Below are 12,101 nucleotides of genomic sequence, written 5' to 3'. Positions count from 1 at the left end.
ATATATATATATATATATATATATATATATATGTGTGTGTGTGTGTGTGTGTGTGTGTGTGTGTGTGTGTGTGTGTGCCCCAAGACAAGAAAGAACCTGGGCTTTCTTTGGTTGTTCAGTGCTCTGCTTCGAGACACTCCTTGAAAAAATTGTTTTGACGAATGTGCTGTGGTTCCTGCTGCTGCTCAGGTTGAGGCCACTGCAATTGCAGTCACCTTTGCAGAATTGCTAGTTTGCTGTTTAATGAGTCTGCTGCGATCCTTGCAATTATGCCAGTGGAATTGCTCCAAGGAATTGATTCTAAAAAGTTCTATTTCTGCAGTTCCCGTTAACTTCTTTTTTCCCCTATCTATGGTAAGTAGGTTAGGAGGTATAAGCATTAAAGAAGCCTCAATGAAGTAGGTTTGAAAAAGTTCAAAGCCTATACCCCTCCTTTCCAGGCTCAAGGGTAGAGTGTAAGAGACAGAGAGAATGGGAAACATCAAGAAACAAGACCCTCTAAATCAATGTGAATAAAGCATGTATGAGCTCACAGAGACTGAGGCAACATTTTAAGGGTCTACAGGTTCTCTTTGTATACATTATGGCTTCCAGTTTATTACTTTTATAGGACTCCTGTGTATATAAATAGCTGAATTACTGATTCTCTTGCATTCTCTTGTTTCCCTTTTCTTCTTTTTGTTTTGTCCATTTTGAATGTTACTATAGTTTGCTTTATCTTATTTTATTTAATTATAAGGAATTTTTCTTTTTCTAATGAGACAGCAAAATAATGGATTCAGATGAGGTGATATTGTAAGAAAGTGGGAGGAGTTAAGGAAGAGGAATTTTAATCAGAATATATTTTGTGATAAAAGGCTATTTGAAATAAAAAGGAGAAATCTCAAAAATAATGTTTACTGGGTTACAATGTAGCACACTGTACATATCTATGATGAAAATTTTCATTAGCCATTCTTAAATATTCATTTTTCAGTCAATTTATTATTAGGTTATGTAAATAACAAAAATTATAAAACTAACTACACTAAGGAGTAATTATATTAAAAGTAAAGTTATGAAGTATGACTGACTATAATTCTACATATATGGAAATTTGATTGGATGGTGTTTTAAATATTTGCTTTGAAATAATGTAAAGTTCTTAAAGGAGTACTATGACCTTTATAAATTATATAAGCATATTTCATGATATTTTAATGTTTGCATCATAGATAATTGTGAATGGTATTTTAAGAATGGTTAAACTGGTTTTGTTTTATACTGCATATTTATTAGGCTATTTCTATGTCAATAACATATTTCAGATAATTAATTGAGTAATTATTCAATCTACAAAAGAATGCTTCCTTTTATTTACAATTTGCAAAATGGTATTTCTGTACTATTTCTTAAAGTGGAAAATTACATAAAACAAATACACTTCTTTTGTAAGACCATCAACTCAGACTTGATCATCAGCATATTGTGAACTACTTTTCTAATTACTAGCTATTAAATGAAATGTGCATCAATTAAATATAATTAAAGTAAAAGTACCTATTATTCTTTTCAATAAGAAACAAAGGAAATACATCTATTTTCTGAATTAAATGTAAATAAAATACAAAGTATTATGACAAGTTTTTCATAAAAGTGAATATAGACCATTTTGCTTACTATAGTAAAATTTTTTATTTGCCCTCACAATTCAGGTATTATTTAAAGATTCCACTGAGTCTACTAAATACCAGATGAGATATCACATTTTAATCTTTTGAACATCTGGCTTTAAAACTACAAAATTAAATAGCATATTGTGGCCACTTAATTAAAATTAATTGAGTAGCTAAAGAAATTAAGCTTGTCTATATCACCTTCTTCATAAATGTAAGTCTAAACATCAGTTGCAACAACAAATTTTAACTTAGGGAGGGGAATAATGATACCAGTATTTTCTTTAACCCAAAATGTGAAAAAATATAAAAACTGTGATGGTATAGATATCAAATACAGTAACCAAACTATATTTGATGATGTTAAATATTTTTCAAAGATTTCTGAATGTATTTCATATTTTACCATTATCTGTTTGGTGTAATGTGCTGCTTCCTGTTTCTCTACTTTTAAAATTATGATGCTTTGTTTATATTATCTTTGTGTATACTTACACAAGCACAATGTGTATGACGATAAACAGTAATGCACACTAATTTTAGCAGACCATTCTATACAATAGATACTGATTATTTTTCTTCAGAATTATATTTTTACCATAGCTTTCTTCTCCTGTAATTTATGTTTGTTCCATATTTTTTAAATGAACAGACAAAAATTGTTTAAACATTGTGGGTAACTTGTATTAACTTAAAAGTATATCCATTAATATTTTTTTGGTTTGACTGGATTAAGGAATATAACCTTATGCATCAATAAGGCACATACATCAAAAAAGCAGAAGATCCACTTTGCTGTATACAGGAAGAACTGTCTCAGCAGTAGGTTCCTGGACCGAATGTAAATGAAGTAGGAGGAAGTCAACTGAGCATAGGTGCCACAGCCCATCTCAGTCAGGTATAGGTCCTTGCAAATGAGAGTTCTTGAAGTGTTGGTGGGCAAAGATAGGCAAGTGACGAACAGAGAAACCAGGGGTTTTTGCAGGCAAGCAAGCTAGGTTTTTATACATTTTTTTTTTTTTTTTGCGAATAGGGAGTGTTTTGTGGTTCATTTTTTCATACAATTCAAAATACAGGATACATAGTAATAATGTTGTCATCAATCTTGAATCATCATTCTTAAGGCATAAGCTTGGTATCAGTATTCATGTGCCCTCTTTATCAAAGGTCAACATTCTCTCATTACGTCAAACATCTGTGAGTCAAGACAGTTTTTTCTTAGGTCTTCTTGTCACTATCTGGAGCTTTCTTAAACACTTTATTTGTAAGTCATAATATAAGCTATTATATTCTTAGCCATTTTTCTGTTAACAAGTGGAATGAAACTTGTTGGTAAACTAGCCTGAATGACCCTTGGCTGCAGTCCCAAGTTAGGGCGTCTCCTAGAAACAGATTTATGTTTGAAAAGTTCTGATATGAAAGTAAAAACAAAGGCAGAATGTGCCAAAGCAATGATGGAAAAAATATTGCAATCAATTACTCCTGGTAGGCATATCAGATGCATTCCAGGAGGCTCTGCATGGGCTGGGTTCATAGTCTCTGGTTGTACAGTATCATTTGTTACACAGACTCCATGGGAAGGGTCATGACACATAGGCAATTTCAACTGTCTTTTTCTTGTTCTAATTATGTTGAAGCCAAGCTATCATATCACAGCTTCATTCTTCTCTAGCTGTTCCTTCCAAGGTGGCTCTACCCTCATACCGTGAGCCAACATATTCTTCTTCCACTAAGTAGCATCTTCTCAGGTATTTGGTGACAATGATTAATAGGGTTTATGCATCTTGGTCTAAATCTGATGCTTTCTATTATGTTGTTTTCTAATGAGAGGCAGAAAAAGAGTAGAACAAGGCACAAATAATGTGGTGTTATAGAGAGAACAAAAACCATAATTAGCACATATTATGTGAGAACAAAATCTATTTTCAATAAAAGGAAGAATATAATGTAAAATCTGAATACTAATCACAATGATGATAATTATAATGAATGGTTTAACTAATAATAGGTCCCACTTACTTCAGGCACAGCAAGGGAAGGTATCCATCTGATCCTTTGCAAAGGCTACTATTTCTCTCAATTGATAGGCCATTAGGAAAGTGGTTTTCAGCTTGCAGATCCAACACTCTTATCTTCCAAATGAAGACACATCTCATGTCAGAGAGTTCTCATGCTCTAAGATGCCAACAACACATTGAACAAAACGATGATTTGATCGGATTACCACTCTATTCCATAAATAGACACTATTTTATGAAATCATAACCAAATACATAATGTCATTTTAAATAATTTATAGGATACAATAGAATTTCACAAAATATTTTCTCTCCTCTAGGAGACTCTAAAAATGTTTGCCTTGATGTCATATTAAGACAGGGAAATGTTAATATATAGCAGGAATTCAATAGCAACATGAAGCCATGCCATTCATCTGTAGATACCTTCTAGAAAACTAGCTATTTTAAGATTGTGTTTTTTAGGTAGGATGTCAGGACACAACACACCATCCACAGAACAAATATAAATCTCATTTTTTAAAGCCGGATGTGGTGGTGCACATCTTTAATCCCAGCATTGAGGAGGCAGAGGCAGGCAGTTCACTGTGAGTTCAAGGCCAGCTTTGTGTAGTAAGTGAGTCCAGGACAGCCAAGGCTAACATAGAGAGAGGCTGTCTCAAAAACCAAAATAAGTAAATAAATAAATAAATAATCTCATTTTTGTTTTAATACCAGTATAGTTTTTTTACATAGAAAATTGCAGGAATTAATATATCTAATAAAAATGCTATTTATTGAAGTGGCATATCTCAGTTTTTAGATGAAATATCAACCTTAAAAGAATATTAAACGTCTCACAGTTTCATCATTCTGAGAGAGAAGTAAGGTCTCTATTTATTTTATTTTATTTTTCTCCCTGATACCATGAAGTAAGCCAGATAGTACAGGAGGAAAATTAATTCCTTTATTGTTCTTAATTGTTCTTTTTAAAGAGTGGCCAAATAGGAAGAAAAATGAAAAGTTTTATAACTATGACTGGGACAGTCAGTACAGATAAGGATATGTCAAATAATTCTTAGTCTCCTAGCTGTGGGTGGCTCTCTTACTTGGAAGAGCAGTGTTTTGTTTTGTTTTGTTGTTGTTGTTGTTGTTGTTGTGTGTGTGTGTGTGTGTGTGTGTGATATCTAGTAAGGAAGATGTTTCTTTGTAAATTGCAAAGCTGTAAAGACAATAGGAAAAAGAAAAAAACTTTGAAATGAATATAATATGTGTATTTTATTAATAAATGGCATATCTCCAGCAAAGACAAAATCATACAAACTCAGGCAACATTGGCTTCTAATAAAATGTCATGATATATCAAACAATAATGTATGTCAATTTATATAATGACATTTGATTGTCATTTCTTTTATTACATTTTTAAAATCAGTAAATGATCAAGTTCTAAGAGGTAATCTCCCCTTATTTTGTCATTTTCTCCATTTTTAAATTGATAACAACATAGGTAGTTCTTTTTCATTTAACATTGCTTTTCACACAAACATTAAGCAATCACATTTTCTTGTAATAAAATCTGTAGACAAAGCTTGTAATATTTCAATACATAGAAGTAGGAAGAAAATTTAAAACACTATAATTAAAAGAGACTATGAATCTTAGGCTATAGATTTAGATTTGAATAAAAATCATATATCTAAACCTGTATCTATAGGTAAGTGCTAAGGCTATGGAAGTTTCAAATTTATACTTGTGGAAGATACAAATTATATCTATTTTGGAAAATCTTCATTGGAAGTTGAAAATATTTCTAATGCATCAAAATATAGTTGGTTTTCCAAATCCTTATTCATTCTGTGACATAGGTGTTGTTGACATATGTGTCTGTCAAAATGTGCTTAGAGGACCTGAGGAACACAATTTCTGATTTAATTTCCATTATCAATATTGATAAAATTTTAATTTTCAAATTTTATTTTTGCTACAAAATGTAAAATGTGAAAATTTTTCTGTGAAGTTCTTGATATCTGCATATACTTTAGGTATTATTGGAGCAAAATGTTGATACAATATAATTTCCAAAACTAATTTTAAATATTAAGATCAAGAATTGTTGACCACATGATTAATTAATTTTGTATTTCCTGTTTAACAATCTCCATGTATTTAACAGGTTTAAAAAATATTATAAAATCAAACTATTCAATAAACTTTTTGATAACATTTATGATGACATTATATGTCAGTTTCTACTGAACTGATGCATTTGCTTCAAGTGGTAGTGGGGATGCTTATGGGACTTAGAAAGCAAACATGCATCACATTTTTGGCTAAGCCAAAAGCCTGCAGGATTCATAATGATCCGTACCCAGACACTGAGTGATAGAAAAAAAGTGTTCCTCAGAAATTTCTGGTATATTTTCATCTGCCTGTAAATTTCACAGGATCTCCAGCGCTGCAATTCAGTTCCTGTTCACCCATGGTGGGCTACACTTCTCAGTGATGCACCTGGTTTTGACCCACTCTTGTTCCTATAAGTAACCCTTTATTCATACTTCTGTTGATAATGCCAAGAAAACATTTTGCTTGTACAAGCTGGACTTAGGAGCAATTGTAATTATTTTTCTGTTTTGCATTGCCTATTTTATTTGTTACTTTCTAATTCTTTGATAAAAACCATGTTACCAAGGCAACTTAAAAACAAAGAATTTATTTGGAGGCATGCATTTCTTGAGATTTAATACATTGGTATCATGACAAGTCTGTGTGGCAGGAGGAAAATGTGGTAACTGGAACTAGCCAACAATGTGGAAGCAATTATTTGAATATATAAGCCTATGAAGGGTAGTTGTCATTGAAATGATCACATTCTACTCCTTGGCTCTTATAGGGACATGGTGATGACATAATGCAAGATGCATTTAGTAAAACTTCAAAATCTCCAAAAAAAGTATCAACATAATTGAAAAGTCTGAAGTTTATTCTGAAACAGTTTTTTAGCTGTAACTCTTTGTAAACTAAAAAGAAAATTACACATTTCCAATATATAGTAGCATAGAATATATGTTACCATCTCAGAAGGGAGGGATCATGAGGAAAAGCTAGACTAAAGCAAACCAATACTTATCTGAAAATATTCCAAATCATGGAGCTCCATGTTTAGTGTTAGAAGTTTGAGATTGATCTACCCACATGTCCCCTGCCCAAGTTTCGAAGCAAGCAATACACATTTTTTCAAGGTGGTTCTACTCTATGCATGCAGCTCTTGTTGGCAATTATGTCCTAGCTCTGGCATCTTCAATATCTTCACATATACACTGACATCAAGTTTTGCTTTCCACAGTTCCAACACAGTGGCTTTTCTAGACCTCCATGTACTGATTCACATGACTAGCTTCTTCAGCTCTCAGAAACCTCTGAGGAAGATTCCATGGGCCATTTCTTCTTGCATTCTTTCTGAGTCTAAAGCCAAAATCAAACTGATAAAATGCTGTTATGTTTTGTTGCCCATGTGGGATGAATCCCACCTCCTTGATTCATATTTATAGCATCTTTCTAGTATCAGAAAATTTCTTAATATTTTCTGTAATAATTTTTCCACTTAGCAGTAGATTTTCTCCTTCCTCAAAATGGCATCACTCTCATTATGTCATTCAACACAAGCCTTGATTTTAGCATTAAATTTCTTGATACATTTTTCTCTTAAAATTGTACATGTTGTAATCTATTTTGTCATACTTGCTTTAGTGACTCTTAATAACCATGCATCAGAGTCAATATTAGGCTTTCTTGAAATCTCCTCTGCCAAAGAAATAAACCCATATGTTTTCACTTAGAGATAGTACAATTCCTAGGATAAGGGTGGAAAGCAGCATTTACCTCCATTCCAAAATATCACAAGAATGGTCATTAACCAGGTTGTAGCTATTGTTCCCCTCTTAAACCTCCTGAGCTTGGTCTTTGTAGATCATATTGTTCTCAACACTACTGTCTTACAAGTTTTCCAACAGTAAGACCCAATAGCCTCTATTTTATTATTAAATTGCTTTTATAGTTCAAGGTTCCAGTCCTTCACATTTCTCAAAATAAAATAACAGGTCTGCCACAGAGGTAGCCTACTTCCTGTTGACAACTTCTGTCTTAGTTACTATTCTATTGTTGTGGAGGCAACTAATAGAAGAAAGACTTTATATTGGGTTGACTGTCCCAGAAGTTTAGTGTGAATGATGGATGAGCAATGTCATGACAGCTAAAACATCTGGGAGTTCACATCTTGATCTGACATCAGGCAGAGAGATCTAATTAGAAGTGAAGAACATTTGAAATATTAGGGCTTGACTCCAGTGTCATACCTCATCCAGTAATACCATACCTCCTACTCTTTCCATATAGCTCCACTGAGAATCAAGTATTCAAATATATGTGCCTGTGAAGGCCAAATTCACTCAAACATCCACAAATACACATGGTAGAAAGAAAGAACTGACTCCTGAAAGCTGTCCTTGACATTTCAATGTATAATAACAGGTGTGTACCCAGACATTTTCACAATTCACATATAATAGATATGTAATATATTCCAAAATCATTATCATAAACATTCATTTTCTAATAAAAGTCTCTCTCTCTCTCTCTCTCTCTCTCTCTCTCTCTCTCTCTCTCTCTCTCTCTCTCTCTTTCTCTCTGTATGTGTGTGTGGACATGTGTGTGGAGCAGTCAAAGGACGCTTTGTACAGAATCATTCTCCCTTTACATGTTGTGGGTTCTGGGAATCAAACACATTCAGACTTCGCAGCATCCATTCTTTTCCACAGATCTTCCTCACCATCACAATATGTTATATTTTGTCTATCAAAAATGTTAAAATAAACACCATGAAAACTTTCTTTTCCATCAAGATAAACTAAAAAAAAAAAATCTCACTACTTTGTTCAGGCCATCATATAAGAATGATTCATGTAAAAGGTGCTCCTGCAACATAACATGTTCTCTGTGAATTTCATCTGTTTTGTCACTTGTCTCTCACTTCTTACTTCTTACAATTAAATTAATTCCTTCCATAGTGTCCAGCAATCTAAAGTGAAATTAATCATTCAATAATTATTACATTATTTATAGACATTTTCCTAATTCTTCCTTCCTTTTGGATTACATCTGTATTAAAAAATAATTAAAATCAAATGGCATATTGAATTATCAATAGATTATTAAACTCTACAGTTGGCCTGAGCTTCTTTAATAAATTTACTAATACTTTAACATTCCATGAGGAAATGAAACATCATGTTTATGGAATCTAGTTCTTGGACAATCATATTCATAATTACAGTATGGGAAGAGGGCTCCTCAAGACCTGCACATGTCTTTCTCTGCCATGCCCCATCTGTTTTTTTCTTCATACCTTTCTTTAAAGTAAAATCTATTAAAATTAATTAGTAAAAGTTATTAGTTACTAATAAACATGTTGAACACAGAAAATGGACCTCTATACCCCTGAACTTCCATTCATTTATGTCTCTGACTCATTAGTGCCAGTGATATCACTTTGATACTGGCTATCACACAAAAGTAGCATCCACAAATCTCTCTCTCTCTCTCTCTCTCTCTCTCTCTCTCTCTCTCTCTCTCTCTCTCTCTCTCTCATAGTATTTAGAATATATTTAGAATAATATGAAATAATTATAATGAGTAACTATCATCAAAGGTCAATCGAAAGAAATAACGAGTGCTAAAGGAGTTGAAAAGGGACTCCTAGCATAATCATATTAAAAATTGTTATCCAAGTGAGAAAATTATTCCAGATAATAGAATCATTGTTATTATGTATCTGAATAAAAATAGTCATACTTGATGTGGAAAACAATAAATACATTGTTATGAAAGCATTTGAACTGAATATTACTTCCACCATTGACACAGAAAATTTACCTCAGCTATAGAGTATATTGAATTTGTTCCCAGAGTCTGGCTAGATCTGAGCAAGAACCTTGTCTTATGTTCAGAGAATAAGATAATGTGTTATATAACACATTTCAACTAACATAGTAGTGGCATGAATACAAATTGCAAACTGAAAATGCAGTAGAACCGTTCAAGTACAAACATGAAAAAGAAACCTGTGCAGTAGGACAGTTTCTTTGGTGGTCTGATTCAGAGAAGATAAACTCTCTAATGGCCTAATTTTTATTTACTGAACCAAAACTGAAGGAGAGGTTTATTTTCAATTGGCTAACAAAGTAACAACTTTCCTTATGGTGTTTTGGTACTTCTTTCACTTTGGTTGTTTCTACCACCTGATCTCCCTTATCATTTTGCCCCACTTTCTCTCTGTACTATTAAGTTCTAGTATTCCTCTATTTGAGTTTGTTCTAGTCTTCACAGTCCACTGCTCTTAGGGCTTCCTTGACTCACCCCTAAATCTTGTGTGCTTCTGTTTATTTTCATGGCCTTTACTGATCTTTATTTCCCGTGCATATGGAGATGTAATGGTTAAAAAGCTAGTATTCAAGCATGGGAAAAGAATAGATATTTTTGGTATGCTTAGCCAGAGTAACCTCATTCATATATCTTTTAGTTCCATCAATTTTCTTGAACATTTCATAATTTATTTTTACTGCTGAATAAAATTCCATCATGCACAGAAATTTTTTTTCTGTATTCATAGATGTGTTATTAAATGTCTAGGTTTAGTTCATTTATTTTCTACTATAAAAAGATCAACCATAAATATAAATGTGCAGATGTCTCTGAAATCAGATGTATCATCCCTGGAGAGAGTGCACAATAGTCATATAGATGGGTCACATGGTAGCTCTATTTCTATTTTTTGGGAGCTTCTACACTGACATTCACTATCGCTAAACAGTTTATACTTTCATCAATAGCAGATAAATATTCCTCTTTTTTCTCATCATTACTTTTTTTCATTTTACTTTTGTGCTATCATGTAAGTACATATAATCATGAGTTTAATTGTGATATTTTTATACACACATATAGTTTGCTTTGATTATATTTATTTCTTGATATATTTGCTCTCTCCCTTCACCAATACTTATATTATTAACGGTCAGTCCCTGTTGGTGAGCTCTGCTTCTGGAGGATGCAGTGCTCATGACTGGATAGCTCTCTGAGCTCAGTACAAAATATAGGACTCCCTTCCCGTACTAGGGCTTCCTATTCTCTTGTTGATCTTATCTGTATCTACCTGAACTAGATGTCCTGCTTAATCATAGAAGTAACTCTGACAAGCTTTCTGCAGAATTTTCCCCTCTGCCCACATGATAAATAAGTACTATGGCCCTCACAGGTGATAGGACCAAGCTGTTTAATGCAAATAAATCACCTATCAGACTGCCTCGTGGGTGCTTATGTTTTCATATGTATTTCTCTCACCCGTGGTTCCAGAAGTCCATTATTCTCTCATGATCGCAGCCCTCCTGAGGCCTATCACCACCTATGCTCCTCATGCCCCCATAGCCTGGTGGTCAATGGCCCGGAAGGAAGAGGAAACCCACAATTCCATTGTCTGTTGTCATGTCTTTTCCTTCCTTCCTTCCTTCCTTCTTCCCTTCCTTCCTTCTTTCCTTCCTTTTTCTCTTTCTTCCTTCCTTACCCTTTTCTTCGTAACCTATTGAATTTGGGGCAGACTTCAGGATTGAAGGGATATTTATAGGCACATGGGCAATGTATCAGTGATGACACCACTGACAGAAATGTACCCCTCCCCGTACCTTTAATTGCACTTGTATGTCTGAAGGCATGGAGCTTCATAAATCCCTTTCAAGCCATCTAGGACAGAACGTTGATAGATGAAGTCTTGTGCTGATAATCACAAGTACAAGTAAATAGTATTTAGCAGTACAATCAATAAAATGCCATGCCTTGATGAAGGCATTCCACTATTCTCCACTGCTTTCTCCTGCTCTTATAACCTTTTTATAGCTTCTTCTGAAATGTTCCCTAAGCCTTGGCTTCTCATGACCAAAGCTGATACTGGATATATAAAAAGTATTGATCATCAAAAAGCCAGAAATGGAGCTATCACATAAGTCTATTTTATCATTGTTGAATGTATATCCAAAGGACTTCATAACCAGTCATGTTTGGTATTTGTTTGTTTTGTCAAAAGACACAAGTTAGTGTTATCTATGAAAAAGACTTTCAATTGAGAAAATAGCTTCATTAAATCAGCCTTTAGAAAAGTGTGTGGAATAGTTTGCAGTTAATAATTTATGGAAGATTACCTAGCACAGTATGTGTGGCACCACCATGGACAGGTGATTCTAATAATACTAGATACAGATTATTTCTACTGAATTATTCCAACATTATCATCTAAGTGTCTTGTCTACCCATTCCCCCACACAGACCACTTTTCATGTGCCCCCCAAGTAGCTTGGGGTAGTTTACAACTTATCTTCCTATTTACAACTTCATCTGTGAT

The sequence above is a fragment of the Acomys minous genome (genome assembly GCF_964271855.1).
Source record: "Acomys minous genome assembly, chromosome: 3".
Taxonomy (NCBI): domain Eukaryota; kingdom Metazoa; phylum Chordata; class Mammalia; order Rodentia; family Muridae; genus Acomys; species Acomys minous.
Note: the sequence above shows the minus strand (reverse complement) of the source record.